This window comes from Schistocerca americana, chromosome X (genome assembly GCF_021461395.2).
Source record: "Schistocerca americana isolate TAMUIC-IGC-003095 chromosome X, iqSchAmer2.1, whole genome shotgun sequence".
In the NCBI taxonomy this organism is placed as follows: Eukaryota; Metazoa; Arthropoda; class Insecta; order Orthoptera; family Acrididae; genus Schistocerca; species Schistocerca americana.
Genome location: NC_060130.1, coordinates 911,138,128 through 911,150,329, shown reverse-complemented (window position 1 = coordinate 911,150,329; position 12,202 = coordinate 911,138,128). Strand labels below are relative to the sequence as shown.

Here is a 12,202-nt window from a genome sequence, read left to right as displayed (position 1 = left end):
TCAACTCACTGCCTCAAGAAGTGCAATCCCTGCCGCTAGGAACATTCAGAAGGAGAGTAGCACAGGACCTGAAAGAACGTCCATTGTACTCCATTAGTGAATTCTTTAATAGTGACCAAAGTGAATGGACAAACAAATATTGTTTCTATTAAGTATAAATGTCTTAATTTTGCGAATATTTTTTAAACGTATGTATGTAATTAATCTTGACGCAGTCTGTCCAGTCATGACTGGTAAACGACACAGATCTAGTAATAAAGTAATAATAAAGATACGCTTAGAATCTTACGATCAGTCCATTTATAACTTACATTCATTTCTATATTTTATTTTTCATAATATTATTAATGTTTTTACACAATATATACTGTCCTCCCAATGAGCTTTTATGACAGAGAATACCTTTGTGTTTATTGACATAGTTATAGAGGTTTCCTTAATACTAATCTTTTTCATAAGATAGATCATTTTACTCGGTCTATTGTCACTCTATATTGTTTAAATACATAAAAAACTTTTAGATACTGCAATTTAAATTTAACTTTATCATCACAGAGGGAGCGATGTGGTATCACATGTCAATACTATCCCTTGGGTAACTGGCAATGGAATTTTAGTTTTTCATTAGACACCGATAGCGTTTACGTGGGATGTAGCAGACCCAATGGTCCATGCTCACTGAGCCACGCCTTCAGCCTTCAGCGGCTCTGTCTCATGAGCGCCCTCTGCTGGCGTTATGTAGGATGGTCGCGGGCAGCCACGCAGCCCACTCTTCGCTACGACACCATCATTCATGCTTAGTTCAGAGAGCGTCATCCTTTTTAACATTGAGAGCTGGACTCTGTTTCTTAGTGTATTATTCGTAATGACCGCTACGGTCGCAGGTTCGAATCCTGCCTTGGGCATGGATGTGTGTGAGGTCCTCAGGTTAGTTAGGTTTGAGTAGTTCTAAGTTCTAGAGGCCTGATGACCTCCGCTGTTAAGTCCCAGAGTGCTCAGAGCCATTTTTTTCTTCATAGGCTAGGAGAAATATAACTTCAGTAAATCTTCCGTTTACTGTGTTAGCTTGTTCACTAGTAATTTCTGCTCCTGTCCACCTTTACTACAACAACAGTTGCCGATCCACTCTGTAGCCCACCACTCCTTACCATTGTGTACAAAGTCGTACACAATACCCATTATGCATGGACTCAACAATTTTCCAAAGTAGTGCTTGCATATACCGTAACGAATCCAGGAAGCGAAGCTTATATTCTAGATGGATCCCCAGAAAATTAAATGTATTTTTCGGTGCTCTCAAGCAAGGCACTAACGTGTTCATTGCGTAAACCAAATCCAGCCAGCTGCTCAGTAAGGAAATAAGCATCATGCCAATTTAAATTGTGGAAAAAACGGGTATATGATGTGGTAACTGATATTTTAGGTGGTACAAATTGTGAACAGTACTGCAGAATTTGCCGCTTTGATAGGTACGGTATGTTCCCTATGCAGTTTTTTAGCTTTTTTAGCTAACGGCAAACCAGAAATACAGCAGTCAACTGCTTCCTCGTAAAATGACTTATTTTTTGCGTTTTAGTCATAGGAACATTGATGTGATAAATTACATCAACTTCCTTTGTAATTTCTTGCAGCTCAGTATGCAGCCCACAGGATCTTCCCCGATGTTTAATTCAAAGTAACTGCAACTTGAGTTATAGTAAAACACAACTGGATACTCTTCCATATGTGATGTATGTTGTTCTGTGAGGGTAGTATTTGAGGCAGTGGTGCCATACTTAAAGAACGTTTCAACTTCTGTAGGCATTTTCATACATATATGGTTCTGGGTAGAGCACTCAATTAGATGGATTACTAGTCACTTAGTTATTCTAAATGGTTTCAAGAACCTAGAGTAAATATGGTATGTGCCTCTATGTTGCGGAAATTGGGAGGAAATTAGGTGTGACATGTTCTCTATGCAGCAGTAGTGCTGCTTCAGAGATAAGTAGCAAATTAGGGTGTTTTTCGAGCTCACCTCCGAACAGAGAAGAGTAGAGGGTCCAGCGACTTTATGTTCCCCTGGCTTGGTTTTATCCAGGCCATATACATGAATAGCTGTGTGTGGCTTCTGCCTCTCGAATTTTACAACTTCCAGGAGTTTGACAGGGAGTTTAATACCGTCGTGATTATACTACCAATGAATATCATGCAGGCAGTATTTACTCATATGGCAAGCATGTTTCATGTAATTTCTTCCACAAGCTAGAAGGGACCATGCGAAACATGCTTCATCATCATAATTTTGAATATTAATAATAACCTGTTTCTACGTATATCCTTCAGAAGACAGGTAAATGATGGTCCCCTATGCAATGGATCATAAACATAGGTGTGAATGTCCAAATGCAGTACTTTATTAAGGGATTGCCTGGACACTAGTTCATGGAACTCTGAGAGTCTGTAATCTAGTCATCACACATCTCTAATACCATTCTCCGTCCGAACTTGCCTTGGAAGGCCTAACGGCACCGACCGGCCGCCGTGTCATCCTCAGACCACAGGCGTCACTGGATGCTGATATGGAGGGGCATGTGATCAGCACGCCACTCTCCTTACCCTATGTCGGTTTACGAGACTGGAGCCGGTACTTCTCAATCAAGTAGCTCCTCAGGTTGCCTCACAAAGGCTGAGGGCACCCCACTTACCAACAGCGCTCGGCAGACCAGATGTTCACCCATCCAAGTGCTAGCCCAGCCCGACAGCGCTTAACTTCGGTGATCTGATGCGAACCGGTGTTACCGCTGTGGCAAAGCTGTTGGCTCTAATACCACTCAGCAAGAGGGAATCCCCACGATATCTCATTGTTTCGCCCATACATGTTTATGGGGGTTGTAACAAAATCCTGTTGTCTAAGCACCCTGAATTCGCGACATGAAATTGTTTTGTGTTGTAAGCTGATACCATGGAGCTGCTAGTATTATAGAAATTTCCCATTCCCATATGCTTAGACATGTGATTAAGAACTGTACTGAAACAATGCACTCAGCTGTATTATCGATCCAGGCAATCGAAATCCTATCTCTAAATGCACCCATAATCACTTTGTGAAGAAGATCTGTAGTAAGACATACCTGATGCACGTTTTCGTTAATAGGTCAGACTGTAAGACTTTTGGCCAGAAGATTACTACACTCCTGGAAATGGAAAAAAGAACACATTGACACCGGTGTGTCAGACCCACCATACTTGCTCCGGACACTGCGAGAGGGCTGTACAAGCAATGATCACACGCACGGCACAGCGGACACACCAGGAACCGCGGTGTTGGCCGTCGAATGGCGCTAGCTGCAGAGCATTTGTGCACCGCCGCCGTCAGTGTCAGCCAGTTTGCCGTGGCATACGGAGCTCCATCGCAGTCTTTAACACTGGTAGCATGCCGCGACAGCGTGGACGTGAACCGTATGTGCAGTTGACGGACTTTGAACGAGGGCGTATAGTGGGCATGCGGGAGGCCGGGTGGACGTACCGCCGGATTGCTCAACACGTGGGGCGTGAGGTCTCCACAGTACATCGATGTTGTCGCCAGTGGTCGGCGGAAGGTGCACGTGCCCGTCGACCTGGGACCGGGCCGCAGCGACGCACGGATGCACGCCAAGACCGTAGGATCCTACGCAGTGCCGTAGGGGACCGCACCGCCACTTCCCAGCAAATTAGGGACACTGTTGCTCCTGGGGTATCGGCGAGGACCATTTGCAACCGTCTCCATGAAGCTGGGCTACGGTCCCGCACACCGTTAGGCCGTCTTCCGCTCACGCCCCAACATCGTGCAGCCCGCCTCCAGTGGTGTCGCGACAGGCGTGAATGGAGGGACGAATGGAGACGTGTCGTCTTCAGCGATGAGAGTCGCTTCTGCCTTGGTGCCAATGATGGTCGTATGCGTGTTTGGCGCCGTGCAGGTGAGCGCCACAATCAGGACTGCATACGACCGAGCACACAGGGCCAACACCCGGCATCATGGTGTGGGGAGCGATCTCCTACACTGGCCGTACACCACTGGTGATCGTCGAGGGGACACTGAATAGTGCACGGTACATCCAAACCGTCATCGAACCCATCGTTCTACCATCCCTAGACCGGCAAGGGAACTTGCTGTTCCAACAGGACAATGCACGTCCGCATGTATCCCGTGCCACCCAACGTGCTCTAGAAGGTGTAAGTCAACTACCCTGGCCAGCAAGATCTCCGGATCTGTCCCCCATTGAGCACGTTTGGAACTGGATGAAGCGTCGTCTCACGCGGTCTGCACGTCCAGCACGAACGCTGGTCCAACTGAGGCGCCAGGTGGAAATGGCATGGCAAGCCGTTCCACAGGACTACATCCAGCATCTCTACGATCGTCTCCATGGGAGAATAGCAGCCTGCATTGCTGCGAAAGGTGGATATACACTGTACTAGTGCCGACATTGTGCATGCTCTGTTGCCTGTGTCTATGTGCCTGTGGTTCTGTCAGTGTGATCATGTGATGTATTTGACCCCAGGAATGTGTCAATAAAGTTTCCCCTTCCTGGGACAATGAATTCACGGTGTTCTTATTTCAATTTCCAGGAGTGTATTATAACAATCCGCTTTGGATGTTAGCAGTCATGGTGTTGATGGTCCTGGTAACAATGCTCATGATGTAGATGGTCTTATCAGTGGTGATAGTAGCAGCATTGATGGGGGTCTCAGGAGTGAGTGAGTTGCAACATTGATGGTCTACACATAGACAATCCCAATGTAACACATATTCCCATTCATTTACCTGCAAGGAGGTGGAAGGTCCTGTCATACCTACAGTCAGCAACTCAGATGCCATCAGATCCTCCTCATCTAAACGATGTACACACCTGTTTACATAATGCTGCAACCTTCCGAGCTAAGTAATAAAAAAATTAAAAAAAAACAGATTTTCTATTTATGAAACAGACAAAATGACAGTACCACATTAGTAAATGTAAATACACGCAAACACTCGCACACACACTCACACACACACACACACTGTGCATTCCTGGATTCATTACAGTTTATGCAGGAACTTCTGGGACTGTGTATCAAGAGGAGATATACCACAAGCGAAACACATATTCAAATGATATTGAGTTTCAGATGGTGATAATGCAAGGGGTCTTCCTGTATGAATATCTGGATTCGACAAAGAAACTCAACGAAACCACCTTACCCGATATCTCTGCATTCACCAGTAAACTTACAGGTGATGTCAGAATGGGTGCAAAATATAGGCATGCGGTGATTGTCTGAAAGGAGTTAAACATCTCTAAACTAGAGGAGTGTGCAGACTTTGTATGTCTGTGGATATACAGCTCCTTACAGGTGCGGCTGAACAATTCTGGAAACTATAACTACATCCTGCTTTCTGTTACACTGCACTTGCGTTAGTGTGGAAATGGCATGTTTACAAGCACTGATGTCACCCTCAAACTTTTGAACAACGTAGACATGCTTTCATTTTCTGAACATGGGATTCATGGAGTGCTTTGACAATGTCACAGTGGACATGCCAAGACAAGTAGCCCACATATGCGTGAAATGTCCTATACAACTTCTTTACATCATGAACGTAATGCTAACAATTTCTGTGGGTACACCATGCAACAACATTTATCTTTTTGAGGATTTAGATGGTTGTTCAACAAGGAAATCAGCAGATTGGATCTCTTTCATCTGGTGGACGATTCTGACGTAGAATATGTTTTATTTTCGAGAAAAATAATGGAAAATCGTAGGAGACATAGGTACATTCATTTAATCAATCATTGATACCGGTGTTATAGAGTGTGTGATTCTATCTCCATGGCAAATTTTAAATGGGGAATTATCTTCAATGACAAATTTGATGCACTGGAGGTGGTTAAGGCTCACGAAACCCGTTTATGCTAGTATCTGTATATTGGATCTATCGAAATTCCAAACGTACTGGTTTCATTTTGAGTTTGTAAAATCTCATTTTGAAGATCCAAAGTTACTGTATATGGACACAGATAGCTCTCATATTGGGTGAATAACTGCAATCAATAAGCAATGATAAGAAGCAATCCTGTGCATTTGATATGTTTGGATATGTAGCTGATAATCCTTGTGGTATAAAGCTAGTTAACAATATGGCTATCAGCTTAATGAAGGATGAGGTTAACGGATTGCTGATTGTGGAGTTTGCAGATCTTAGATCGAAAATGTATGCATACCACACTGAGTCACAGCCACAAGAACACTTATGGTTGATGATTACCTGGCATCCCTGTTGTGGTGGTTCATATGGTGGCCCCCATGTAGGGCATCAGGTCTCTACCCAACCTACAGGACATGTGGTTCATACTGTGGAACAGCTGAAGACTGGGCTTTCACATCATTATGGTGAACGAGTCATTGGTGAGGACAGAATCTGAAATGTACTGCACTCGCACAATTCACTTGTATGATAGAGAGAGCATGGAAGTAGGTATATACAGGGTGAGTCACCCAACGTTATCGCTGGACGTATTTCGTAAACCACATCAATTGGTTAATACAAACCACAAAAAATGCACGGAAGTATGTTTTTTAACACAAACCTACGTTTTTTTAAATGGAACCCCGTTAGTTTTGTTAGCACATCTGAACATATAAACAAATACGTAATCAGTGCCGTTTGTTGCATTGTAAAATGTTAATTACATCCGGAGATATTGTAACCTGAAGTTGACGCTTGAGTACCACTCCTCCGCTGTTCGATCGTGTGTATCGGAGAGCACCGAATTACGTAGGGATCCAAAGGGAACGGTGATGGACCTTAGGTACAGAAGAGACTGGAACAGCACATTACGTCCACATGCTAACACCTTTTTATTGGTCTTTTTCACTGACGCACATGTACATTACCATGAGGGGTGAGGTACACGTATACACGTGGTTTCCGTTTTTAATTACGGAGTGGAATAGAGTGTGTCCCGACATGTCAGGCCAATAGATGTTCAATGTGGTGACCATCATTTGCTGCACACAATTGCAATCTCTGGCGTAATGAATGTCGTACACGCCGCAGTACTTCTGGTGTAATGTCGCCGCAGGCTGCCACAATACGTTGTTTCATATCCTCTGGGGTTGTAGGCACATAACGGTACACATTCTCCTTTAACATACCCCACAGAAAGAAGTCCAGAGGTGTAAGATCAGTAGAACGAGCTGGCCAATTTATGCGTCCTCCATGTCCTATGAAACGCCTGTCGAAAGTGTACCTCACCCCTCATGGTTATGTACATGTGCGCCAGCGAAAAAGACCAATAAAAAGGTGTTAGCATGTGGACGTAATGTGCTGTTCCAGTCTCTTCTGTACCTAAGGTCCATCACCGTTCCCTTTGGATCCCTACGTAATTCGGTGCTCTCCGATACACACGATCGAACAGCGGAGGAGTGGTACTCAAGCGTCAACTTCAGGTTACAATATCTCCGGATGTAATTAACATTTTACAATGCAACAAACGGCACTGATTACGTATTTGTTTATATGTTCAGATGTGCTAACAAAACTAACGGGGTTCCATTTAAAAAAACGTAGGTTTGTGTTAAAAAACATACTTCCGTGCATTTTTTTATGGTTTGTATTAACCAGTTACACTAGCCCCTCTCCTCACGTTCGGTCTGTGGAATCGATTCGTCAGTATTTGATGTGGTTTAAGAAATATATCCAGCGGTAATGTTAGGTGACTCACCCTGTATAACGTGTGATGTGTGTGTATGTGTGTTTCTTTGTGTGTGTGTGTGTGCCCCATCCATGTCAATTACTTCCATACTATTGTATATACATATTATTTTTCCCCATGCAAAATCTCAGAACAAAATCTGTATAGTCTATAAAACTGTAGTGTGAAGTCACAACTGTAAATAAGAAGTGCAACAAAAAATGTGATTAAATTGGTAACACTACTATTGGAAACGTCTGTAAAAAAGTATATATTGTATACTGAAGCATATAGTCAATAAACTAAATAATTTGTTACTATATATCCTTTTCCTTATTTTACAAACCATACCTTGAATCCTAAACCGTATAACAATAACTTGTTTATTGTTGTTACATGTATATGGATACAGATATCTCTTATATTGGGTATTGTATTGCATTAAGCCCAGTTTCCTTGAGTCGTTTTATTAGCGATGTTAGGATAGCGCAATGTGATTTGTCATGCACAAGTTGACTCTTTTAGGTATGTTTTAATGCCGACCAGGGTGGCCGAGTGGTTCTAGGCCCTTCAGTCTGGAACCGCGCGACCGCTACGGTCGCAGGTTCGAATCCTGCCTCGGGCATGGATGAGTGTGATGTCCTTAGGTTAGTTAGGTTTAAGTAGTTCTAAGTTCTAGGGGACTGATGACCTCAGATTTTAAGTCCCATAGTGCTCAGAGACATTTGAACCATTTTATTTTTTAATTCGATTCTAGATGCTGTGGTAATTTTTCTTGCTATCAGTGAGCTGTGAGTCATATCTATTTGGAATCATAAAATATGTGAAAGTAACCATCTGAAGCAATATACTGAAAAGTGAAATGAGTTCATAAAAAAATTGCAATGAAAAAGCGTTACACATAGATCACTTATTACTACTTCTTATCCTTTTCCTTGTGCCTTTGTCCCACATTACCATAGGATCGCATGGTTATTAACAGACTTGGCATGATTAATTTATAAAGGTGAAGAGGCCCTGTGAACGACCTGTGTAAGCAGAAAGGTTTCAGGAAGAAGAAGAAGAATTTATAAAGAAGACTGAATGCCCTTCCTCCTGCCACCTTGTTATAACCTCTTCCTCTCCCCCCCACTAAGGATGGGATATGAGAAACCCAACTGTCATCATGTAGAGTAATTTGTGTGAAAGTGAGTGGAAGTTTTCTAAATCCCTGCGAATCTCTTGGGCACCAGCGTGGTATTCACCTAATGTGATGTGAGAAAGTTCCTAAAAACCACGTCTAGGCTAGCCGGCATACCAACCCTCATCATTAATATGCCAGGTGGATTCGATCCGGGGCAGGTGCATCTCCCCATCCCAGAAGCGAAGCTTTAACACGCATGGCTATCTGTGCAGGAGGATCACACATTGACATTATCAGTCATAAAATCGTGTTATGTAACTGATGGTTTGTAATTAACCTGTGTAGCATGTGTAGCAATATTACTGATTTAGTGGATTGTATCAAATCAGTAAAACCCATTCGAAAAATTTAATAGGAAAGCTCCTTGAAAGAAAGATGAGGTATTTTTGTGAAGTGATTTTCTACATCTACATGGATACTCTGCAAATCACATTTAAGTGCCTGGCAGAGGGTTCATCGAACCACCTCCACAATTCTCTATTATTCCAATCTCGCATACGCGCGGAAAGAATATCTTTCCGTACGAGCTCTGATTTCCCTTATTTTATCTTGGTGATCGTTCCTCCCTATGTAGGTCGGTGTTAACAAAATATTTTCGCATTCGGAGGAGAAAGTTGGTGATTGGAATTTCGTGAGATGATGCCGTCGCAACGAAAAACGCCTTTCTTTTAATGATGTCCAGCCCAAATCCTGTATCATTTCTGTGACACTCTCTCACATATTTCGCGATAATACAAAACGTGCTGCCTTTCACTGAACCTTTTCGATGTACTCCGTCAGTCCTATCTGGAAAGGATCCCACACCGCGCAGCAGTATTCTAAAACAGGACGGACAAGCGTAGTGTGGGCAGTCTCCTTAGTAGATCTGTTACATTTTTCGAGTGTCCTGCCAATAAAACGCAGTCTTTGGTTAGCCTTCCACACAACCTTTCCTATGTGTTCCTTCCAGCTTAAGTTGTTCGTAATTGTAATATCTAGGCATTTAGTTGAATTAACGGCTTTTAGATTAGACTGATTTATCGTGTATCCGAAGTTTAACGAGTTCCTTTTAGCACTCACGTGGGTGACGTCACACTTTTCGTTATTTAGGGTCAACTGCCACTTCTCGCACCATTCAGATATCTTTTCTAAATCGTTTTGCAGTTTGTTTTGGTTTTCTGATGACTTTATTAGTCGATAAACGACAGCGTCATATGCAAACAACCGAAGACGGCTGCTCAGATTGTCCCCAAAATCGCTAATATAGATAAGAAACAGCAAAGGGCCTATAACACAACATTGGGGAACGCCAGAAATCACTTCTGTTTTACTCGATGACTTTCCGTCGATTACTACGAACTGTGACCTCTCTGACAGGAAATCACAAACCCAGTCGCATAACTGAGACGATATTCCATAAGCACGCAATTTCACTACTAGCCGCTTGTGTGATACAGTGTCAAAAGCCTTCCGGAAATGCAGAAATACGGAATCGATCTGAAATCCCTTGTCAATAGCACTCAACACTTCATGTGAATAAAGAGCTAGTTGTGTTTCACAGGAACGATGTTCTCTAAACCCATGTTGACTGTGTGTCAATAGACCGTTTTCTTCGAGGTAATTCATAATGTTCGAACACAATATATGTTCTAAAATCCTGCTGCATATCGACGTTAACGATATGGGCCTGTAATTTAGTGGATTACTCCTACTACTTTTCTTGAATATTGGTGTGACCTCTGCAACTTTCCAGTCTTTGGGTACGGATCTTTCGTCGAGCGATCGGTTGTATTTGATTGTTAAGTATGGAGCTAATGCATCAGCATACTCAGAAAGGAACCTAATTGGTATACAGTCTGGACCAGAAGACTTGCTTTTATGAAGTGATTTAAGTTGCTTCACTACTCTGAGGATATTTACTTCTACGTTACTCACGTTGGCAGCTGTTCTCGATTCGAATTCTGGAATATTTACTTCGTCTTCTTTTGTGAAGGCATTTCGGAAGGCTGTGTTTAGTAACTCTGCTTTGGCAGCACTGTCTTCGATAGTATCTCCATTGCTATCGTGCAGAGAAGGCATTGATTGTTTCTTGCCACTAACATACTTTACATACGACTACAATCTCTTTGGATTTTCTGCCAGGTTTCGACACAAAGTTTCGTTGTGGAAACTGTTACAGGCATCTCGCATTGAAGTCCGCGCTTAATTTCGAGCTTCTGTAAAAGATCGCCAATCTTGGGGATTTTGCGTCTGTTTAAATTTGGTATGTTTATTTCGTTGTTTCTGCAGCAGTGTTCTAACCTGTTTTGTTAATTTATTTGGTATAAATCTCTCAATTGCTGCCGATACTATTTCTTTGAATTTAAGCCACATCTGGTCTACACTTACATTATTATTAATTTGGAATGAGTTGAGATTGTCTCTCAGGAAGGCGTCAAGTGAATTTTTATCTGCTTTTTTGAATAGGTATATTTTTCGCTTATTTTTAGAGGATTTGGGGATTACAGTATTCAATCTCGCTACGGCAACTCTGTGTTCACTAATCCCTGAATCGGTTTTGATGCTCGTTATTAACTCAGGATTGTTTGTTGCTAAGAGGTCAAGTGTGTTTTTTGGTAAATTTAGAGCAACTGCACTGAACGAAGACTGTGAGACCATTATGCCGCCCCCATCGTGTATCTGGTGTAGCGGTCATAAGAAAAAGAGAAAGGAAATTAGGATATGTACAGAGGCCTACAGATAGTCATTTTTTCCTCAATCAGTAAATATACGTTGTAGGAAGAAGAGCGATAATATTGTTAAGATGTACTGCCAACCATGCACTGTACAGTGGCATGTTGGGTTTGTGTTCAGATGTAGATGTAGCCTGTTATCCATAGGAGGGCTGCAACTGCAGTAGGGTGGAGCGATTTGCATGAAGACCGGTGAAGGGTTGGCCATTGGTGCAGGGAGTGGTAGTTGGAATTGAACGTAAATACATGTATTATTGCACCTAATTATGGGAAAAGAGCCATTACTATTCTATTACACTGTTGGCTTGATCATGCAGAGCGATTTAAAGTGCAATGACTATGTAAAGCAAATAGTAGGAAAAGCAGAGACCAAGCTGAGGTTTGTTGGAGGGATCTTAAGAAAATGAAATCTATCAATGAAAGAAGTGGCTTACAAAACACTTGTTTGACTGATTTTTTAAAAATATTTCTTGCCAATCTGGAACCTTTACCATGTCAAATTAATAGAAGATGTAGACAATGTGCTGGCTTAAGCTGACACCTGCACACCAGGCGACAAAGAGGTTGTGAGAAGATCGATAGAGGACAAAGTCAGACTAGCAAGAAATGTG

At 42.5% G+C, this 12,202-nt stretch overlaps 1 pseudogene; it reads right to left on the bottom strand.

The window, feature by feature from the left end:
• Positions 1 to 2,681: 2,681 nt before the first annotated feature.
• Positions 2,682 to 2,799, bottom strand: LOC124557300 (annotated as a pseudogene).
• Positions 2,800 to 12,202: the final 9,403 nt, after the last annotated feature.